Source organism: Enhydra lutris, unplaced genomic scaffold (genome assembly GCF_002288905.1).
Source record: "Enhydra lutris kenyoni isolate GAN:26980312 unplaced genomic scaffold, ASM228890v2 scaffoldscaffold71, whole genome shotgun sequence".
NCBI classification, from domain to species: Eukaryota; Metazoa; Chordata; class Mammalia; order Carnivora; family Mustelidae; genus Enhydra; species Enhydra lutris.
The window spans coordinates 3,252,215-3,276,667 of record NW_019154155.1 but is presented as its reverse complement, the minus strand read 5'-3'; the positions used below and the strand labels follow the sequence as shown (position 1 = coordinate 3,276,667).

At 39.5% G+C, this 24,453-nt stretch overlaps 1 protein-coding gene across 2 annotated transcripts in view; it reads left to right on the top strand.

The window, feature by feature from the left end:
• The window catches only part of LOC111159921 (sarcoglycan gamma), a 142,273-nt gene that overhangs the window by 13,986 nt on the left and 103,834 nt on the right, over positions 1 to 24,453 (top strand). The window contains exon 1 of one of the 2 annotated variants that reach the window (XM_022522603.1): positions 10,681 to 10,928. The exons of the other annotated variant lie outside the window; for it this stretch is intronic. The gene's annotated coding sequence lies outside the window, so the exon portion shown is untranslated. Of the gene's footprint in view, positions 1 to 10,680; positions 10,929 to 24,453 lie in introns of those variants that run through there. 2 annotated transcript variants of the gene reach the window in all.

The window sequence follows — 24,453 nt, the reverse complement described above, 5'->3', positions numbered from 1 at the left end:
ATGAATACTACTTAAATACATCATGAATGGCAGACAACTGCTGTTATCATTCACTCCATTGCATTGTTACCGTATCTTACCAAATCTACAATGCCCATTTTTTTTGCATTTTAATAGCTCTTAATTGGGATGCATATTACCATTAGTGCCAGATTATAGTTTAATTTGCAGAGGTACTCCTTACTGGCATAAAAACAGTGGTGTTCTTAAAATCATCACTTTTAGCTTTGATGAGGTAATATTATATGAGAAAGTTGGGGCTTTTTCAGGAAGTATCCTTGAATCATTACTAAGCCTATCCTTTTTTTTAAAGATTTTATTTATTTATTTGACAGACAGAGATCACAAGTAGGCAGAAAGGCAAGCAGAGAGAGAGGAGGAAGCAGGCTCCCTCCTGAACAGAGAGCCTGATGTGGGGCTCGATCCCAGGACCCTGAGATCATGACCTGAGCTGAAGGCAGAGGCTTTAACCCACTGAGCCACCCAGGCGCCCCCTCCTTTTTTTTTTTTTTTTTTTAATTTAGAACTATGATCTTAAATCTTCCGCCTGGTCTTCTCTTGCCAAATCAAGTTATCTTTCTCTGTCCTCATCTTTGACTTCCCCAGAGCATTTGGTAACCCTGAGTAACCCCATCATTCATGTATGCCACCACAGAAGGTATGGATTTCTGCAGCTTCCCAGTTCTGTTTCCCAGCTGTTGGTAAGGAGCTGTTCAAGTTTGTGTTCATCACCTCTCTTCATTTTTTTGAAACTTTACTCTTGGTACCATCACCTCCTCATTCTCTCACACCAGGACCTGAGTGAATTCCTACACCACGACCACCACCCACAAAAATTATTTTTTCCTTTTTTTTTTTTTATTTTTTCAGTGTTCCAAGATTCATTGTTTATGTACCACTTTAAAAAAAGACAAGTTCTTTATTGCATTGGTTTAATTAAAACTTACATTAGATTTTTATGTTGCAAATGATCAAATACCCACTCTACAGTTTTGAATGGAAAGAAGGCAGTTTATTGGCTGATGTAACTAAAAAGTACAAGATTAGAGCTGATTTAGGCATGCCTCGATTTACAGACTTGAAATTACCATGAATTTTACTTCATTTCTCAGCTCCAACCTTTGCTGCTCACTAACGAGGCTTGAATCACTATCATATTCAAGTCAAACAGAAAATAAAGTCTGTCTTGTCAGCCACTGAAACAAAAGTTGTAGGATTGCTCTGATTGAGGCTGGTTGGCTTGGATGGAGTCATTCTAAAATAAGCTCTGGCCAAGAGAATGCCACAGTCTGCTCAGGTTGGACTAAATCAGAAGTGAGTTCATACTGGGAATGGACCAAACATATGACTGATAGCAAGGTAGGTGAACAAAAAATCCAAGGGTTATTCCTAGAAGTAGAGTTAGTGGATGTTGAGAAACAAAAAACATGTGCTCATACACTTTTTGGAACCAACATGTTCATTTTTGACATTTTTAAGTTTTTAAATTTCTCATTTTTAAGTGAAAAAAATTTTTTATTCTTTTTTAAATATTAGCCAGTGACATTTTTGTGCTATAGTGGAGAAACCAGATTTTGTGCTATTGTGGAGATGCCATATTTCCTTCTTGTTGCTGAAAGTATCCAGAATCTAATGCTTGATTATCAAACAGCTTTATTTCTTTCATGGTAGGTAACTGGAGTCTGTCATAAATAGGCTGTGCTTAGGCCAGCATCCCTCATTTTTTTCCCTTTAGTTGTACTTCCTTTTCCAAATAAATTTTTAAAAGGACTTTTTGATCACTTGCTAATTGGGGGGCAAAAACATACATTAGTTGAAATAATTTACATTAAGCTTATGAAAGTTTCTGGCAGGGCCAACTGGCAAATGGCAGTGCCTTTAAGCTAAGAAAGAGAACAGAAGTTTTGGGGAGAAGTGGGAGGGGTAATTGAAATATGTTGAGTTTGCAACAAGATGACTTTGAAATACCCACACCTATAAGTTGTAAACACAAGGGACCCCAGCCAAAATCTTCAGTTACATCTCATTTGCCAAGGTCCTTCTCTTCATCACTGTCTTTTCTCCTGGGCCTCAGCATTAAATCTTGCGGTCACCTCATGACCTCATGACACAGCGTTTGTGTTGTCATGAGACCTCTAGCATCCAGCTGTCACAAGTTCAGTGGAAAGAAGGTTTTTGAAATAATAAGACTTTTAGACTTTTCAGTAGATAGGGTGAAGGTCGGGGGTCAGGAGCTCAGGGACTCTCAAGAGGACACAAGCAGAGCAATGGTCAGAAGCATGTCAAGTTCAGCTTCGTGGAAACTCCAGTAGCTTTAACTTTCAGACTGTAAGTAACCATGTGTGTCAGTCCAGACTCTTAAGCTGCATGGATCATATACAAGGCAAATTGTTGAAAAAAGATGTGGATACTCAAAAACTAAACTGTAAGAAAATAATAATAATGATTTGGTTTGATTGTGTGAAAGTGCTCTCATGTAGTCTGCCTAGGAAAGTTAGTTACTAGCTGAGCACATTAATGATGAGGCATAGTGTCAAGTCAGAATATTCTTATCATATTTGATATACCATGGAATAAGCCAAAATACGTTTGTTGTAAAGGCTGTATTCGTCCTAATCCATGATTCATGTATTTTATTTAGTTTTGAAAAATTCACTCCCAGCATTAAAAAACAATTATAATAATAGCTGCCACTTGTATGTGTTTTACTCTGTGCCAAGTGCCTTTTGTACATTATCACATTTAATTATTTTACTAGCCTTGAGCAGAGAGCTGATATTATCCTCAACATTAATAGCAGAAAACAGACCATTAAGAAAATAACTAAGTTACCTAACATTATACGAGCTATTACTTGTGAAAAAGCTGAATTTAAAACTCAGTTGATGCCAAAGCCTAGAATTTTGGGCCATTTGTTTATATTATTTGTAGGGAAAGAATAAGTAAGGAAGATTTTAAATTAACGCTGTACAGTGTTAATCATAATCAGACTACAGAATACAGGACATCAGCCAAGCTGTCAAGCCATAGAGGCTGTAAGTATCTACAGCCAATCTGGGGGGCTTTAGGGAGTTGAACTAAAGTCACTAGTACTGTAACTGTTTCAGGGTTTTGCTTCATGGTCTCAAAACTTATTTGTGAGTCAATAAAAACACAGAGCACTTAGGTCAGTGACAGGTACACACCTCAATATGTGTTGGCTCATCGACATTTACAATTATGTTCACACACGATTATGTCAACATTTTGAATACATTTGAAACATTCACAAATATGAGAAATTTCGAAAGGCTGAGGTGGTGATGATTTCTGCTGAAGGAGAATCAACTACCACTAGGTCTCTTTCAAATACACTTAACTTTTCCTTTAGGTGCTTCCATAGCCTTTGGTTCCTATCTACACTCTTATGCTAACCGTATTATTGAGTAATTATTTAGCTGTCTGCCCTCCAAGCTAGAAAGAAAGCTACCTTAGTAAGTACAGAAATTGTGGCTTAACTGTTAAATTCCTTCATTTAGCAGATATTTAATAAGTACCTAGAGGCTGAGGAAATACAGGTATGAAGACTCAGTCCCTGCCACCAAACTTAAGATCAAATAAAGAATAAACAGGATTTAGGGAAGTAAATAAGCAGTGACAGATTGGTCTACACTGAATGCTTTGAGGACCTTAGGAGGGTACCAGCCTTGCAAAAAGGAGGAAGAAGAAGAGTTAGAGAAGTCTAAGTACTAATATAGAATAGCCCCGACTAGGTAGTAGCTCCTCAGAAGAGATATGTGGTTGTTAAATGCTGATTTTTTTTTTTTTTTTTTTTTTTTTTAGTTTGAGAAGATTGAGAAAAATCACTTCTCTTTTTACTGCCCCAGTTCTGAACCAACTGAGAGACAAAGGGAGGAGGCAAATGAAGGTCTCAATGTCATTTCTGTTACAGATGTATTGGAGAATGTATTCTAGAAGTGCAGCAACAATGGGTTTGCTGATGTTACAACCCCAGCAAGGGCTCACCCGCCCCTCAGGCAGCTCTAGGTGATCACAGGTCCTTCCTAGGGCCTGAAGGACCAGTGTCAAAACTGTACTCTCTCCAGGCATGAACATCCCTGAAGAGAGAGAAAATGGACCATACCGACCACTTTCTTTTTCTAACTCATCAATGAAAAGAATGAATCCACTTTCCCTGAGAAGAAATGAGAAGTGACAGAGAGAATCTAGAAATGTTACTATACTAGGAGGACCCTTCTCAAAAAAAGAGTGAGTGTTCCTTTGTAAGTGACTATTCTCACAAATTTCAATGTCCGATGTATTTTCCAGTGTCTCTGGGCACTGATCTATTCCTCTACCTATAGTTTTCTGGTATTCTCTTTTTCAGTTCTGGTTTTTTTCCTCCAATTTATTTTATATCACATATATTCCTTTTCATAAATCATTTACTCTCTAGTTCTTGGTCAGAAATTTTTGATCAGGGTAAAAGATTTTATTTATTTATTTTTTTTTAGGGTAAAAGATTTTAAACACATTCATGAAATATAAGTATTCTCACTCAATGTTTACTTTTCAATAAAAACAAATACATTTACATTTTATAAATGGATGCTCCCTTCTCTTTGATCAAATCAGATATATGAAATGCCAGATGAATACAATAGGAAATAAACTAGGGAGAATATTAATTTCACCAAAAAATAAACAGTTATCTTTAAATAGTAATGTACCTTACACAATATAAACCAGAAATGCAAATCAGACTTGAATTACATTTCTCTGCAGGAACTCTTAATGACAGATGTCAATGGAGCAAGGACTTCAAAGTTTAGTCTGAAATTATTTCAACCTAAAATTTTATACTAAATGAAACTATTAAGTTTTGGAGCAAAACTATCCAGTTTTGGAGCAGAATAGATATATTTTCAGACATAAAAGGACTCAGATGATCTACTTCCCAAACACCACTTCTGAATGATTATTTGAGGGTGCAGTCTGTCAAAGCAAATGGGTGTATGAGGAGAGGATGTGAGAGCTGAATCAGGGAAGGTGCACCCAGCTCAGGGGAGCAACGAGATCTAAGGAAGACAGCAGCTGGGCGGGAAGCTGACTCGGCAAGACAGAGGAGGGGGAGTCTGGGGTACAGGATGCTAAAGAAAAATGTGATCCTATACATTTCAGAACAACATCAGAAATTCAATAGAAGTTTGTTGATGTGGTAGAAGTAGAGAATGCCAAAAAGTGAAAGACCGTCAGAAGGTAAGGTAGCTTGAGGTAAGTCCTACAAGAAAACCATGATATAAACTACTTAAATTAGAAAGTAACAGTGCATTTCAAGGAGAAAAATGACATTGATTCCAAATAATACATTAAAGGAGTAAAAACTGAGAGACAACTAGGATAAACTGAGGAAGGCAAATTTTGCAAATTTTTTTATTTTATGATAACAAAAATGGTATTCAGAAACTCCAGCAATAGCTCTCTGGGAAAGGCACAATATCAATACAAGGCATTTAAAACATTTGAAGGAATATTTAAAAAAAAAAAAAAATTCTGAAGTACCTGAGTGGCTCAGTGGGTTAAGCCTCTGCCTTTGGCTCAGGTCATGATCCCAGGGTCCTCGAATCGAGCCCCGCATCGGGCTCTCTGCTCAGCAGGGAGCCTGCTTCCCCCTCTCTCTGCCTGCCTCTCTGCCTACTTGTGATCTGTCTCTCTCTGTCAAATAAATAAATCAAATCTTAAAAAAAAAAAAAAGATTCCATTCAAACTGATAATAGAAGCATTGAGGAGCACAGGTGTCTGTCTCTGAAAGGGAATATGGTTAGATAGTTGGGTAGCTAGTTGTAAAAATGTGAATGCTGTATATTGCATTATTTTTTAAATCAACCTGATCAAATCACAGGGGATATAGGAGATTACAGTTTCAAAGTGGAAGGTAAATATGACCCCACTGAGTATGTACAAAAACTACAGGGAAACTACAGAGGGTTGGAGGTAAGAGTGGCCGGCAGTGGGACACCTGGGTGGCTCAGTGGGCTGAGCTTCCTAACTTTTGATTTTGGCTCAGGTTGTGATCTCAGGGTGGTGGGATCGAGTCGATCCCTACATTGGGCTCCACACTGAATGGAGGGTCGGCTTGAGACTCTCTCTCTCCTTCTGCCCCTCGCTCTCCCTAAGATAAAAAAAAGAATCTTTAAAAAGTATATATGACAGCCCAATGCAGTGATTACCAATGGATAACCTTTGAAATTTCAGGTAGTCCCATTTTCTGAAATGTAAGAGTTTTCTTTTTTTTAAGTCTTCTTGTTTTTCCAGCATCCCACTGTTTTCTTTCCTGTCATCCCTGACAACACTGAATTAGCCCCTTTACACTAAATAGGGACTCTTACACTTCCCCCCAAGTATCAGAAGAAGCCACAAAATGCCTACATTCAGTAATCTAGTGGTCAATTTATTTTTTTTATTTGTACAGCAACTCCAAAAAGAATATGAATTTTCTTTCTAAAATGTATACACTTGGATGATCTCTATTTTAAAATAACAAGAGAATTTGGGTGAGAAGCATCCAGGTGATTACATTAATTACATTCTAGATTTAAACTTATGTTTTCATTTGTGTAGAGAATCATTTCATTTTGCTTCTGTGAAAAGTCTATGGCCATCTCTCTTGAGGAAGCTGTAGCTTTGATTAGAGGGGCAGGTCGTTGATATGAGTTTTTTTTTTAAAGATTTTATTTATTTATTTGACAGACATAGATCACAAGTAGGCAGAGAGGCAGGCAGAGAGAGGAGGAAGCAGGCTCCCGCTGAGCAGAGAGCCTGATGTGGGGGCTCAATCCCAGGACCCTGGGATCATGACCTGAGCTGAAGGCAGAGGCTTTAACCCACTGAGCCACCCAGGCGCCCCGATATGGGTATTTTTTTAATGCTTGAAATTTATCTCTCACAAAATAATTTGATTTCACATTTCATTTGCCCTGAAAGCAAATACATTTATTACTGTTATACTGACCTCTTCTGGAAAAGTCTTATAATGTCATCCTGATCATATGTTAGCTCTTTTTTTTTTTTTTTTCTGGTGTTACAGTGTGCTGTGGAACTGAAATCATAAAAAATACTGAGTTTGGTGTAAATATTCAGGGTTCAGTTAATGGAAGGCTCAAGTGCTGAGCAAGGAGTTCAGAGTCTAATAGAGAAAATATGTATATAAAGCAATGATAGTAATGTAAATGCAAATAACTATAAGTTTATAAATACATATAGAAAGCTGATAATGACAAGTGAACAGACTTTCAAAAGTTAAATAGTCATTAGAAAGAAAAGGATGGGAGCTAAGTCTAGTCATATTTAGCCAGGCACCCAATGGCATGTAGTTTCTTACAGAACCTAAAGGATGGGGCAAAGGGAGACAGACTCGGCCCAGTCATAAAGATGTGTGTGCCCTGTCAAGAACGTGGTCCCCATCCTGAAGGCTTGCTACAGGTCTTTAAGCTAGGGAGTGATGTGGAGAGAATGAAATGTTTTCGGCATTTCTCTGGCAATCCCAGGAGTCTAAAATGAACTGTGGCAGAACCTGGAACCAGGCCAGCAGGTACTGAGCACCAGGAGACACCTGCTGGTGAGCGCCCCAGTCAGATGGGAGGTGGAGAGAAAGGAGCAGGCAGAGCAGGAGATACTGCGGCTTAGTGACTGGCAGGCTGGTTAGTGAGGGAGGTTCCCAAATCAGCCATCAGTAACTTTGTGGAGGTTGGAGTCATAAACTGAGAAAGGAAGGATGAACAAAAAAGCAGGTTTGGGAGATGATGTGTTTGGTTTGGGAGGAAAGTGTGAGGTGGTTTGAGGGGATTTTGTCATAGGAGCTCATCTCTACAGTTAGTATCCAAAATCACAGGAACTACTAAAAATAGGACCACTGTATATTGATCAACTTCAGCTGGCTCCAAACATTGTCTGTTATATTTCACTAGTAAATTTACTCCCCAGCTCTTCATGACTTCTCTCTTCTTGTCAAACTTTCAACGGTCTCATCCCCCATCATCCCCTATATCCTCCCTCCGCAGGCAAACTTACCTCCTACTTCATATCAAAAACACAAATAATTAGTTCAAAATGAACCATATATCTACCAGAAATTCCTTGTTTTCACCAGATCTAAAAGTGGCCTCCCCAACCCAATATCTTAAGCAGCAGGACTGTCTGCCCCCAGGCAGAAGTGAGGTAGGAGGTCAGGATTGCTAACTGACTATAGGGGGACGGATACGGGTGAATCCCAGAAGGATCCTATCTATATCTATATCCTAACTATATCTATAGTTAAGTAAGATCACACTTAACATAAGAGCCTAAGGACTTTCTTCTCTTTATTTATTTATTTATTTTCTTTTATTTGTAATTTATTTTCACTTTTTTAAAAAATTTTATTGTATTTTTCAGTGTTCCAAGATTCATTGTTTTTGCACCATACCCAATGCTCCATGCAATACGTGCCCTCCATAATACCCACCACCAGGCTCACCCAATCCCCCACACCCCCCCAAAAATACTGTTTCTCAGAGTCCACAGTCTCTCATGGTTCGTCTCCCCCTCCGATTTCCCCCAACTCACTTCTCCTCTCCTTCACCCGATGTCCTCCATGTTATTCCTTATGCTCCACAAGTAAGTGAAACCATACGATAATTGACTCTCTCTCTTTGACTTATTTAAATTGAAGTACATTTGACACACAATGTTACACTAGTTTTAGATGTACAACATAGTGACTCAACAGTTGTATTCATTACATAGTGTTCACCAGAGAGAAGTGTAGTCAGTATCTGTCACTATACATTATCACAATAGTACTGACTATATTCCCTACACTGTACTTTTCATCTCCATGATTTATTTCGGCCTGGAAGTTTGTACTTCTTAATCCCCTGTGCCTATTTCACCCATCCCCCCTCTCCTTCCCTCTGGCGACCACCAGTTTGTTCTCTGTAGGAATGATTTCTGTTTCTGTTTGCTTGCCAGGCCCAAACCAGCTCTGTAACCTTAAAGGAGCTCTTTTACATCCAGTGAACTGTTTGACTAGGTTGTTTCCTTTAAGGTCTCTTATAGCTTTAAAATGTTATGATTCCACCGAAAACAAATACACTTAGAGATGTATAGTGAGTTATAAGCTGAAAACTAGCCTTACATTAAAAACTTTGAAGATCTTATTTTAGTAATTTCAACTATTCTGTAAAATGAAAGATGTTTTTCTTTAAACCCTCCTCCTGAAGTACTGAAAAGTTGGTAGTATTAGATGAATCTGTAGATATGAATGGAGATCAAATCCATAACTTGACTAACATTTTCACAAAGCAGTGCACAAAACATTGAAAAGTTCATCGCTATAAAACCAATTTACTGATTGATGAAAAGGTCCCTCAACATGTAACCTTTAAATGTGTGACATTTCAACCAGAATATTAGGTTAGGAGTTTCAAATTTTGACTTTTTAGACACATACTGATACAAACATCTCATATCATCACTGGTAAGTATTTTATATATATATAATATGAGATAGTTGTGCTGTAATTTTATGTCTAACTAAATTGCTGTGTCAGGGAAAATAGTAATGTTCAGAGAGTTCATGAAAGATTTTTTTAAGTCTTATAAGTAAGTGTGTGATTAGTTGAAGCTGTATCAGCTCTTGGTGTAAGGCTGCAGCTGTTGGCATGAGAAGTGTCGAATGTCCAGAGAAGTTAGAGTTATGAATAAACAGAATAAGAGAGAAGGTCTCCTGAGAAGAAAAGGAAATATTAAGCATATGGATTATCATTGCATTGCTTCTCCTCTTCCAGGTTTACTGCTAAAATACAAATTTCAAATATATAATTTAATCTTTGTTAATTCATCCTGCTCACCAGGCTATATAAAAATAAGGCAAAATAAAAGATTATTAAAAAGCTTGATATTTTCTTTACATCTTATGAAAATGAATGATCTACTCTTCTTTTTAAATAAAGATAAAAACGTCAAGATTGCCTTGTTACATTCACATCCTTTGTTAAATGTAATGTAAATTTAGTTTACTGGAAAAGAACTGTCCTAATTTTAACAGGCAGAATTTATTTGCCTTCTCTTTATTAGGATGAGCATTCCCCAAGGTTTCCTTCTCAAATATTTTAAGTTTTTCTCTTAGAAAGAGGCTTAGGGACACCTGGGTGGCTCAGCTGGTTAACCAACTGTCTTTGGCTCAGGTTATGATCAAAGGATCCTGGGATCAAGTCCTGCATCAGGCTCCTACTCAGTGGGAAGCCTGCTTCTCCTTCTCCCTCTGTCTGCCACTCCCCTGCTTGTGCTGTCTCTCTGACAAATAAATAAATAAAATTAAAAAAAAAAAAAAAGAGGCTTAAAGAAAGCGATTTTTAAGGAGTAACCATTAATATGATAATGTGCATTTCACTTGAGTGACAATAGTATACACTTAATACTAATAAAGTCATTAACTTCTAAATGTTGCATGTTAATTTGAAATGATTTCCAAAAGATTTTGTCAACATTAAATTCTGCTGTAAACTAGTCTGGTTTTTCTATTCATTTAAGGTAAAGTTTATTTTAGAAAGTTATAATTACATAAGACTGTCATGATTCAGGGTTTAAATGTTGGTTTTGTAAGAATTTTTTTTTTTTTTTGGCCCACTTAGAGCCGTGTCCTGGAATTGGTGCCCAAACAATTTTAAGTGTGGTATGAGCTGTTTATGTCACTGAGTAAAATTAGATACGCCTGTTGCTAATACGAGGGGATGAAACATGAGACAAGGCCAAACACGTGAGAGCCTTTTCTTCCAGGCACAGTCAGTGAATTCTGAAGCCCCAAATCCTTCACTCATTCTGCAAGTAAGGGGAAAGTTTGAAACATTGTCTCTTGTAGAGCCCGAGGACTGTAGTACTTCCCCAGTGGGCTTTTTAATACATCTAAGGTAAGTCATCAGTTTTAACTTGGATTTTAGATAATTCAACTTGGATTTTATATCATTACAATGTACAACTTCAACCAAATAGGTACAAGATTTCTTGGTGTTTTTCTCTTCCTAGGTGGCATAATAGTTAAATCTGTTTGAAATGTTGAATACATTTCTTTCAAAATGATTATATATAAATAGCAATAAAATTTAGTGTAACTTATCATTTCCACTCTTTTACTCTACTAACATGCTATGATTTGTATTTCTCATGTTTTTATTTTGTAGAATTCCATGATAGCATTTCTCTGTTATGGGACATTTAATTGTACACTGTAGTTAATCTGGATAAAATATAATCTTTAAGATTACCTGTTTCTAATTCTGCTCTTAAACTTTTATGGTGGAACTACATTTGCTTTACATTTTGTTCATAGTTCTGTTACAGTCATTAAACAATAGATTGAAATTAATGAGAGCAAGAGTCCCAGTCTTTTGATAAATTGGGAATAAGCAAAAAAAACAAAAAACAAAAAACAAATTACCAACTTTGGATTCCCAACTACTTTTGAAATAAAAAAAAGGAAAGAATAGTTCTCTCCTAAAATCTGGAAAACAAAGCATTGCTCAAAATCTATATCAAAAAGTCAGTATAGAGTCAAAGGTAAATGTGCCAGCACTTAGGCCTGCTAAGTTTTCAGCTCTTTCTTTGTGTTTCCTAATATGGAGCAGTTGGAAAACAAGTTTAAAGGGAGGCGCAGAAAAAGATAATAAAGGAAAATAGAACTCAACTGACTAGAAGATTTGCCAGCAGGATGGAGCAACTCACTAGAACAAAATGTACTATTTAGTTTTTACTTATTTTCTTGGAAACATTTTGTAGGAGTAAGTACAAAGAGGCACACTCAAGAGTTTCAAGACTAATGGTTCAAGTTGGTGTTAGTTTTATAGGTTCTAGAATTTATCTAAGGTTTTCTTTCAAAGCCAAATAAAAAGTAGTATTTCAGCATATTTAAATGTCAAATTCCAAAGACTGACAAATCTGTTTCCAAAAGAGGCTGGCTAAGCTTGCAGTTGTAGGTGCCAAGGGCAGGCCACCCCAAAATGTAAGAGTCACTTAAGAAATAGCCAGCAAAAAAACAATCTGACCACCCCCCCCTCCACCCCGTGTTTGTCTCCTGAAAGCCAGAAGTAAACCTCCCATATGAAAGGTGCCCTCCTTGTAGAGGGAGATAAGGAGACTTCCTTATCACCAGAGGTAGGGCATTGAGAGCCAGGAAGTCTATATAAACAACCCTTGTTACTCTTTACTAATCTACTCTCCCAGCCCAAATTCTGTTTAGAATTCCTTACTAATGGCAGCTCCCAAACTTAAGTTTTCTTTGTCCTGTCAATTCCTCATAGATTTATGGTCCCTTTCTCTAAAAAGTATAAAAACTGCCTGCCTGAGTTGTTTATTTTTCTTAAAAAAGATTTTATTTATTCATTTGACAGAGTGAGCGCGGGCACAAGCAGTGGGAGCAGCAGGCAGAGGGAGAGGGAGAAGCACGCTCCTCCTCGCTGAGCAGTGAGCTCAATGCCGTGCTTGATCCTAGGACCCTTGGATCATGACCTGAGCCAAAGGCAGCTCCTTAACTGACTGAGCCACCCAGGTACCCTGGGTTGTTTCTTTAGGTCTCCACCTCATTATTGGGCCTGTATGAGCATATAGTAAACCTTGGGCTTTGTTTTGTTTTCTGTTGATATGTCTCATGTGAATTTAATTCTTAAACCACCTGAAGACCTTAAGGGTAGAAGGGAAAATCTTTCCTCCCCTACAGAGTTAAAATAACAAAAATAAAACGGCCAAATATTTCCTTTAAAATACACACTTTCTAGTCATTGTATTGTTGTTGACTATGAAAATTAAATAGTAATTGTAAATTATGAAAGGGTGACCATTTAGTTTAATTTTGCATATTGTGTAGGACCTGTGGTTTCCCCTTTACTCCCTCTTCTGCTTGGTTTCTCACAGACCCTTGCTGCTTCTCAAATGAGCCCAGCCCGGCTAAGCGCTAAGCCCACCATTGATATGGTTTCCTCATGGGAGGGAAGTATGACAATCCAAGTATGATTTTGCTACTTGTCTAGTCTTCAGAACCAGCCTCTATCCCTCTCTCCTTCCCTCCCCACCCACAAACAGCATCCACATAGCTTCTCTGGACCTACTTCGATGCCAGATTATTTCCGTGCTGTCCCCGTGAGTGTTGTGGTTTTCCTCATCCACTGGACTTGCCATTTCAGATTTATTTTATTTTATTTTATTTATTTATTTGTCAGAGAAAGAGAGAGAGCAAGAGTGAGCACAGGCAGATAGAGTGGCAGGCAGAGGCAGAGGGAGAAGCAGGCTCCCTGCTGAGCAAGGAGCCCGATGTGGGACTCAATCCCAGGACACGGGGATCATGACCTGAGCCGAAGGCAGCCGCTTAACCAGCTGAGCCACCCAGGCATCCCTGGACTTACCATTTGAGACTGCAACTTCATTTTCAATTTTATATCTGATTATGACCTAGCAAAATTTATGGGAAAATTTATATGGGAGTATTTAGTAATTTGTGGATTTCCAAAAGTTTCAAGACTTCTTTCAAAATCCCTCAAACTATCGAAGTCTGCTTGACGTGGGTATGACTAGTATGTCGTGTACCACTGATGAAAAAGGAGCTGGGGATGGCAAGAGGGTTTGCTTATGCCCAATGGATATGTGCTCCATCCTAAAGCCCTGGGGTGCCATTTGAGCATTTACAACAGAAAAGCAGGAGGGACAGATTTATTCTTTGGGATGCTCACTCTGGTTGCCACGGAGAATGGATTGGGGGCGTAAGGGAGGGAGGGGATATGGGGGGAGGAGTCATGGAAAGTCCAGAGACCGCTTCTGGGGAGGACTAAGGAATGAAGAGAGAAGCAGCAGGAAGAAGCCATTGCCATGGAGATGGATACCTTGAAACCTAGCCTCACCTTTGTGACTATTTGAACTCTCTTTTGCACATTCTCAATTAGTTTTACTTGTGAAATGACCCTGAAAAGCATACTATCAATGATGAGGCAGTGATTACAAGTTCAGCCTGTGGAGTTAGAGTGCCACTTTCTAGCTGTATGACCTTGTTGGTGTGAATTGCTTAATTACCTGCAGCCTCAGTTTCCTCATTTGTAAAAACAAGAATAATCAGTTTCTACCTCCTGATGTTATAATGAATATCAAATTCAGATCATACAAAACATGTAGAAAGTGTCGGACCTCTTGGTAAACAGTAGCTCTTCTCACCCTCCTCCTACCCCCATGCCTCCTCGCCGTCACCACCAATAATGAGGAAACACATAGTCTCTTATTCTGACCCCCACTGACAGGGAGGTCAGGGAAGAACCTCAGAATGGCATCAGGATTTCTAACCTGCTTCTCCTGGACCCCCAGCAAGGCACCACGAGCCCTCTAAAGAAGATAATAGACTGAGGCTCTTACTCCAATAGGGAATGTTCTCCTCATCCAGTCAGGGCTCCTTAGAAGGAAATGCACCTTCCAGAAAAAACAAAAAACAGAAAACCCTCCCTGATACTCTCACTAATTTACTAGAAATCTGTGGTGCCTTTAGTAGTTCTGAAGGAAAAAAAAAAAAAAAAAAAAACTCAGCTGACTGGGTTTCCTGTGAACATTTTCCTTTCAGAAAACATTATAGATCTTAATGAAAATTATTTATAAAATATTCTAAAATGTTGATCTTAGTAAAACATAGAAGTATGCTGTCCCTGTACTGACCCACATTTGAATATCACTTTAAATCCTCATGTTTCAATCCTGAAGAAACGGTGTCTACAAAGATAGAAGTTAATCATGACCTTGAAGTTCTCTGAAACTTCTTAACAAACTGTCAAAGCAATCAGAAAATTGCATATACACCACATTTGATAAGAACCTTAATTAGGTCTACCTCAAGAATTCCTTTTTGTCCTAAACCTTTCATATGGAGACTTGTAACTAAAAAGAATCTCCTCTTGGTTAATACATTTAAATAACTTTCTTTTCTTAAAATTTGTCCTTAATTTTGTGTGGTTATTTCTCAGAGTTAACATTTAGTCAAATGCTATTTTTAGGGACTAGGCAAGCTGAGGTTTTGAGGGGAAGGGGTTATAGAGCTGTTTTGTCTGAAATTTTCAGTTCAGTTATAAAACTCCAAAGACTAATGGCATAATGACCAGTTCTTTTATTCTGTTTGGCCAAATGCAGCTTCCATATGTAACTTTAAGAATATTCTGAACTCTAACTTCCTTTGTAAATAATGTCAAACTTAAAGAGTTATGTCTATACTAGGATGGACTGAGGTCCCCTCTCCCCCTCACAGGGCTGGCACAGGAACAGGCTACTAAATAACTAGGAAGCGTTTGCATATTTCTCTGGGGCATTGCCCACATCCCAACCCACATCTTTATGTCCATCTTCTTCTACCACCCTAATCAGCTGCTCTCATTGCCTGACATATGCCTCTCAGAGAACATTCCCTTAATAAATTAGTTGTATGAGCATCTTCACCTCAGGTTCTACTCAGGGAACCTGACTTCAGGTGGAGGAAGTTGAGCAATGTTCTACTGAGAACTCTGTCGGCGTAGGCATGCTGTAGATACAACTGCTCACCTGTTAAAATCCCAATCTTTCCAGGAGCACTTGTTTAGATAGGCTTCCCAGGAAACACTCTGTGCTGGAGATTTGCATGCCATTTCATGAGAGAACATCTTTAGTAAAAACACCTGTAGGAAACCGAAGGCAGCCCAAATTGGGCAGGACAATTGAATGGAATGGCAAGGTAGTTGTGACGCAACTGGGATGGCCCTCAGAGTTGTCCTGGAATTGAGGAAGGTGCCTGGGCCTTTCGCATCCCTGCTGTGATCAAACAGTGGATGTGGGACACACTGTAGGTGGGATGGTGGGGCAGCTCTGTGCCATCAAGAGTAATTCTCATCATCAGTTGTCACTCCTGACAACTGAAGGAATGAGGGCCTTGGTTCTGGAGTGACCAGGGTGTCACACCACTATTGTTCACCCTGGTACCATTTAGATTACTTCATGTAATTCAGGACTAGCCCACTCTCCACCCAAGATTCTTTTTTTTTTTTTAATTTTATTTTTTATAAACATATAATATATTTTTATCCCCAGGGGTACAGGTCTGTGAATTGCCAGGTTTACACACTTCACAGCACTCATCATAGCACTTACCCTCCCCAATGTCCATAATCCCACCCCCCTCTCCCAAACCCCCTCCCCCCATTAACCCTCAGTTTGTTTTGTGAGATTAAGAGTCACTTATGGTTTGTCTCCCTCCCAATCCCATCTTGTTTCATTTACTCTTCTCCTACCCCCTTTCCACCCAAGATTCTAATCAGTTTCTTGCCCTGAGGAAATCACTGAAGAAACATCAGTAGGTGAACCACAGGCTCTGTGGCTGCAGTTGGTCTCTGGATGGCAACTGATACTCACCGTCTCTCCTCCTGCCCTCACCCCAACCACCCATTCATCCCACCTAATACCTTTGTGGGTCTACGTAGCCAATCTGCTGTGATGAACCTGATATTCAGCTCTGAAGTGTCTGAACCATTGGTCATCATGCCCTGATTTATCAGCCTTTGTCTGAGCACTTGTCTGTTTACTGTCAAAATGGTCAAGGAATACCAAGAAATCCTCTGTCCTTCACAGACATTCTTCCCAGCCAGGAATGCTGCATCCTTTCCTTCTAACTGCTGTCTTGATATGAGGGCCTGAAGTGAATGGATGGTAGCTTGAAGATTAATTGGACTCACATTGTCCTGGTAGGAGTATTTCCCACTGGGAACAGACTTCTAGATCCACAGAGCCCACAGTTGTGGAGATGGGAGGCACCCCATCTGGGGTGACCACCTGGGTCACTAAAAGTGATGGTAAGAATGACCACTCTGACTCTCACCCTTGAGGATGCAGTACCACAGTGGTTGCTGATAGGGAATATACAGACAGCATCCTGAGGCATTGCCCACCCTCACAAGGAATCTCCGAGCTACAGCCTCAACAACAACCTCCAAATGCTGTCCTATTCCCTTCTCAAGCCGGCAGCTTGTAGCTTCTTGTTTATACAATCAGTGATGAGAACAGTAGACCCATGACCAAGTGCCACAGTGCCTTTGTTGTGAAGTGGATCATTTAATTTGTTGAAATGTCATGGAGAATCCCATATCAATGGATCCAACATTTGTAAGTCCTCAGATAGTGATGCTTGCCACAGCCATGCAGCCAAAAAAAGAAAAGCCCATACCCAGCCTAGGAATCAGTTTTAGTCAAAATAATATAATTGTCTGCCAACGGATGGTGCTATATCAAGATTCAGTGTTGGTGTCTGTTGTTGGCAGTTTAGACACTCAATAGTGGCAGTAGCTAGATCAGCCTTGCTGAGGGGCAGCTTTTGTTGGGCCCATGGGCCCATGCTTGGCCTCTGTCCCTACCACTACGGCCATCTGGGGGGAGAGGGGCGTCGGCTGGTGGAGTCATTCTGGTTATTTGGTGCCTTTTGCACATCTCTGGAAGATGTTAATATATGAAACAAAAGTCTTTGCTCTTTGTACCCTGGAGTTCCACCCACAAACTCTTTTCCAGATCTCATTGTCTTCCCTTTTCCAGACCTCCCCTTCTAGGTCCTGAGGAACTAACCAAGCCATTTACTCCCATCAGTGAGACTGTGTATATTCCAACCTCAGCTGATTTGTGTTTCCACAAAAAGTGGTTGAGCAGGCACACTACCTGAAGCTTTGTGCTTTGGGAAGATTTCCTCTCGGCGACTTGACTGGGCTGTGGTCCACAGCAGGCCTTTCATGGCTTGCACTAATACATTGAGCCAACCCACCCCAAAACCAAGTTTGGCCTTTTTCCTCCTCTGTAGGCTGGTCATAAGGGACACCCCTCAATGGCCAGAGGACTGGGATGGGGGAGAGGTGGTGGGTGACATAGAGCAATGAGTCACTTGTGTAAGTAGCCTACTTGTGCCCTCTGCCTGGCCCTAACTTTCTAGGAGAAAGTTCTAACTTTCAGGAGATTGCTCCTGGCTCCTGACCTTGTTATGTTTGGTGTCAGTCTAAGAAACTCAGGTCATGATGGGAAATGCTGGCCACATAGCTGCTTGGTGTCTTGTGGTCAGATGCCTTATCTGCACAAAGGCCCAGGAGTATTTAGAGAAATGTTTTTCAAATGGCATGTAATTCTCTGCCACAAATGGCATGGCCTTATTCCAAAATGCTAGAGGTCTATATTGTAAGAATAGAAAAGGCTTACCCTTTCCTCATTGTGTGGTAGCCCAATTACATGGCCTTGGGCCTGTTGGAGCAGGGCCGGCTGAGTCCTTGCTCTGTACTCTTGTTCTGGTGTTGCTGGCGCCTCCTTCTGGGGACCAGACCTCTCTTCATTCAAGGGTTTCCAGGTTTGGAACCTGAGCAAAGAGTTGTGATTTTTATAGGGACCTGTGGCCTACAGCCTCCTGATCATCCATCCTTGATGTCTCTTCATTGCATAGATGGAGAGACCTCTCTTTGTGGTTGCCCATCTATCTTCATCCTCTTCAACTAGTCTGGCACATCTGGCTTTTGTCGTTCACTATTTAAGCCATCACTTTCTCCAAGCTTTTGAGGGCCAACCTAGCAGTGTATTAATGCCACCTTCCAACACGCTTGCCATTTGTTCTTAAGTTCTGTATCATTGGAGGATGCTCTAAAACCAAATGCTTTTCTTTGTCCACTTTGTATATTCCTTGATCCATCCCCTCAGGACTCAGTTCAAGATACACTGTCACCTGCTGACACCTGCTGGATAGGGCCTTCTGGCCCTTTGGAGGTAGTCCCTTTATTCCGTTATCAGGTCCTGCCTTTCCCTACCTGGTTATGTGAGTGATCTAACCCCAGCTATTGGTCAGCTGGCCAGGAGAGAACAGGTGAGGTGGAACGCTGTGACATCATCTTCAAGTGGCAGGGAGGGATGGGCCTCTCTACAGACCCAGACATTCCAGGGACATCTGGAGTTTCCAGTGCATCTGAGTACATTGGCTCAGATGTCTCATTCCAAGTCTCACAGCTCCACTCCCACCCTGTTGGGGTCCTGGTTCCAACAGAGCAGCCCTCCCTGGGTTGAGAATTCAGGCTTCTTTGGTGCTCCGCAACTCTTAACAAAGGCTAGATCCTCTACTCGCTCTACCCTTCAGTTACAGGGAGTGAGAGTCTCTTCATCAGCTGCCAGGGAGGCCCTCTGATTTTTACAGTTACCAGAAATAGGGTCCTGGCTGCCAGTGATTGACAGGTGATCCAGCTCCAAAATACAACTTTAGATTTGCTTCCCCAGATTACGTCTGGCCTCCAACTCTGCTACCTGTGTTTTGTCAGGGACAGGGACCTGGGACGGGACTAGGGAAGGGCAGGAGACTTAGATTTGCATAGAGGAAGCTCATTAGGCAATGTTTTTAGGAAGAACAGCTCTGCAGGAGTGGAGGAAGGAGTAAGGGGCAGAGGAAGAAGCTCCATTGTGATATAGTGCAAAAAGAAGCCTCTGTGATCCTGGGGATCCAGGGCTGGCTAGGGAGAGACAAGGGGTGGGGTGCTCTCTGGAGTCAGACTGACCCTTCAGAGAATATGCGAATGAAGGCAAGGGCCAAGCCCTCATGCTGCCAGACTGAGCAGTCCTTAGCTGCCCTGGGAGGGCCATCACTTCGGACCAGTCCTCCCTCTCCAGCCAAAGACAGTTCTAGGGCAGGGACTCAGGTGTGCATTATGAGCAGGAAGCGGTCCTGCTAGCCAGGAGAATGAATCTCTTGGTGACGAGGGGAGGTCTGCAAGGCGCACTCCAACATCTGCCAGAGTAATCTTCAGGTTTTCTGTTTTTATGTTTATTGGCTTGGACACAAATTTTTAAAAAATAATTTTCTTTCTTTACTTGTTTTATAAGTATAACCAAAGTATAATCCAGTAGAACAATTTAAAACTAGCATTAAATGGAGAATTGATCTTTGCATTATATCCATCCATTTGGTCATCAGATATTGACAGTGTTCTAGGCAGTGAGACTGGCCAGGAACTCACAGGGGGAAAAAAAACCCTCCCCCTGTGGATATGGGGCAAATGATGTGGGAACATGGATGCAATATTTTGGGGATGTTGAGTAAGATAGGAAACCGGAGACAGGAGAGAACACTTCGCATTTCAGATGAATTTGCTTGGGTTCTTAAATGTGGGAATAAGATAAAGCTACCACAGAACTGCCAGGATATTTCCACCTTAAATAGGGACTAATGTCGACTAATTATCACTTTACTCTCAATATAGACAAATTAGAGGTCATTATTATTTTGGTGATTATTTTTGATTAAATCATTATATTATAAAACATTTTAAAGGAACAAAATCATAAATACTCCATGGAAAATACATAAATGAATCATTCATATAATAATTCTAATAGGTATTTGAATTTTGATTGATTCTATTAATAATATAGAGCTTTTCTGATATGATATGAGTTGTATCTATAATAATAGTTTCTAGAACCTTGTCAAGGTGTGGCACCATGACATTCTATAAATATATATTCTTCAAATTACTAGTATGATCTGACTTCAAAGTGCAAAGACCATGAATTTTATACTTAGGATATAATAACAGTGAGTATAACATTGCGTGCTAATCATTATTCTAGGAACAGTGCATTTTCCCTTTGGAGCTATGATGGCAAATTTCAGGGAAATAAACACCTCCACATATATAAGATTTATGAATATATTTGGGGATATATCAGAGCAAATGTTATGAGGTTAACTGGATTGATTGTGAATGTTAGGTGTCCAATGATATAAAAATGTTTTATTTGGAATAATGATAGTAATCAGAGGCATAATAACTTTCATGAAACTTACAGTTCTCATGACATCAAATACATGTGATTCCCCAATAAGCCTTACATTCCACCTGTTGTGAGAAAGACACCAACAGGTACAGACATTAGGTGGCCCTTAAGAACTCTGGGAATCTCCATTTAAGAATTAGGGAACTTCAAAGAAAACTATTACTTTACCCATGATATTAGGAAAACATTTATAAGTTAGGACACCAATAAACAACAGCCCAGTGAAAACTTTGTGTTCAAAAAAAAAAAAAAAACTTCTTGAAAAACTGCACAAGCTGTTTGGTGACCCTTATATAGTCTACATGTTTGTGGGTAGTTTCTGAGTGATTTGACAAAACACAAACTCAACAGCAAGAACTTGGGGGAAGAAAAGATAACCATATACTGTTTCCTAAAAGACTACATATTGAATCAAAAAATGAATCCTAATGTTCACTTTCAACCATCAAAATCAAAGAAATATATATATTAAAGATAAGCCACAAATAGTAATCATGCCTTTCTCCCTCACTGTCATTCAGGAGTCTTAAATTGTAAGGAACTAAGAGTCTCTCAGTAAATCTTGTCCATGATTTCCCCAGAGCTTTAGTGGGATCACAGGTTGGAGCAGAATTTAGGGAAGGAATGCCAGTGTGAAGAAGAGAAGATAAGGGGCGCCTGGGTGGCTCAGTGGGTTAAGCCACTGCCTTCGGCTCAGGTCATGATCCCAGGTCCTGGGTTCAAGCCCCGCATTGGGCTTTCTGCTCAGCAGGGAGCCTGCTTCCTCCTCTCTCTCTGCCTGCTTGTGATCTCTCTCTGTCAAATAAATAAATAAAATCTTTAAAAAAAAAAAGAAGATAAGACAGCAAGGGGAACTCCAATCTCCAGCGAGCAAGTAAAGGGGTTAGAAAGAAATGTGGGTCTATGGGCTGTACCTCATAGACAGAACCAGATGCCAAAGCCCCACAGGCCTGTCAGAAAGCTCTTCAAACATATTCCACCAAAAGTCAGGACATGTCCTGAGACTAAGGTGATCAGGAGTCTCTGCTGTGAGGAGAAGCCTCCAGGGCCTGATGTGTTGACCAGTTGACAGAACTGATCATCACGAAGTTTTCATCCTAGAACTAAGTAAGAAATATCTTTAGAACTCAGTCTGGTTTATATGAAAGCAAAGGACAATACCTAAGCTTCAGTAGTTGAAAAGCAAAAGTAGAAGCCATAGTCTTCAGCTACTATTCTTATTCCCAAATCCAACTCATTTATCTCATCAGGGTAGAACTTTATATGATCTTGACCCTTAAAATGAGCTGTTCAGACACAAAGAATGCTTATGATTAACATTCATGCTAGCAAATGGAGTCATACACAGGATCGCTGAGATGTGAAATGAGGGAAGTGTCAGCCTATGAATTATGACATATGCATCAGTCATCTCATTATGCCAGTGAAAGGGTCTGGAAAATAATGTGTAAATCTATCATTTCTCCCTTTTGTTTGATATGTTCCAGTTCTTTTCCTAGGTATTCATGAAGTTGGTAGGATCTCAGTTAAAGAATGGGTAAGAGAGATAATAGGATGTCTGGATAAAGATGGAATGACTTACATTTGCAGTCATAATGCTGTTTCCTACACATGGAAATCTATTCCACGAATACATTACAGATGAGAATATATTTTATTTGGCCTGCCTGTAACAATTACATATAATCAAGTGCTTGCTCTGTTGCTGGTACTAGGTGCTGGATATATAACTGAACAAAGTATCCTTCTTGCCCTCTTGGAGATAAGAGTCTAAAGAGGAATAGATGATACAAAGTAAACAAATAAAGGTATCCTTATCCACCCTGAGAAATACTATGAAAGAAATAACCAGGACTCATTTGTAAATTAGGACAGGCAGAAGATACACGGGAAGGGAGGTGCTCATGAAAGACCATTTAAGTCAGGACAGAAGTGGCCGCCATGTGGTACAGACCAAATTTTCAGTCAGAAGGAACAACATGTACAAAGGCTATGAGATAGAAAGAGCTTATTCTGTTTGAGAGGTGGAAGGAAACCAGTGCTGAGAAGTGGGATGAGATGGGACTGGGGAGGCCAGACACACCAGTGGAGTGGAGTATGAAATGCAGCCGGAGGCTACGGAGTGACCTTCAACTGGGAGAGGGCGTTCGCTTTTGGGCTTCCAGCAACTCCTCGGTATAGCATTTTGTTAACATTTCCTTAGCTCTCACTGCAGCCAACTACTAATTTGTCTCTCTCCACTTGATGTACATGCACTAAATCAGAGGTTAATGGTAGGTATGAACCATGCCAAGAAGCGGAGCATATTTGGTACTGGATAACATCTGGTTCCAGTTAAGAAGCTAGGTCTTCATCATGAAACTTGAGTGAGCGCACTTCTAATTGGCATGAATACTGTTATTGCTCAATCACTATTCTGTGTCTGATCTCTGCCAACTTCAATTTCTGGATGTTAATATTACTTCTTAAGCAAATACTATATAATGACACTGTAAAAGTCTCTGACTTCTGAGTTTATTTAATAAAAACAAGGAGAAGACACTGAGAAAAGTATGTTTGAATTGCTCACCTTTATAAACCTCCACTGTTTTAAAATAAGCTTACATCTGAACTATGAAACAAAATATGATGTTTAAAATCACAGTTTTATTACCTAACATTTGTATGACTGTGGGTTTGAGGTTTTCTTTTTCCTTAGAGTCATTTGTTCATTTAAATACAAGTTTCTTCCCCATTTAAGTCTCTCAGCTACGTAAGGGGCATTTATTCTCTTGGTTTGGTGTATTTTGTAAAGAATTTTTCTTAAATGGCAGAGTTTGCCATTTTATTTTAAAAGTCAAAACTATTGTAAAGAAGAGAGAACAATCTGATCACCCTTCTTATGTGTGTGCGTATGTGTATTTATAATATGGAAATATAGGTATAAATGATTATAACTTTGGATGAAATTGATAATTATAACCCATGTACTTTGCTGTATTTGCTCCAGTGCTGAGCAGCTTGACTGAAAGATAAAGCAGATCTATTCTTCAAGTTATTTTTATCATCCTAAAGGTAGTCATAAAGTTAGGGTGAGTGTGGTAAATTTATTACTAGCTTTAGTATTATCGAAAGAATAAATATATCAAAAGATTGATTTGTATAAATTCTGTAAATCTGAAAAAATAGAGAAAAACATTTGGGAAATGCAGTTTTCAATGAAAAAATGTAGGGGAAATTATTATTAACCATTTTTAAATTTTACTTTTTTCTATGCATTTACATTTTAATATGTATTTCAGTATTCTTTTTCATTTAATACTCTATCATTAACATTTCCCTTGGATATTGTTTCATGTCCAACAGTTGATTCTGTCATACTGTAAGAATCCAATGGATTCCTTCCTTTTCATCATTTATTGTCCAGTTTTTCACTATGATAGATTATGCTTCAATACATATCCTGAAACATCCATCTCCATTTTCATTCCTAATTATTTTTTTGGACTAAGTTTCCAGAGTTAAAATTACTGTCTTTGTTTTAGGTCCTTGGTACATGGTGCCAAGTACCTGTTCACTTTCAAGCTCACCAGCAGAGGGGTACCATGCTCGTTTCTCAAACACTTTGCT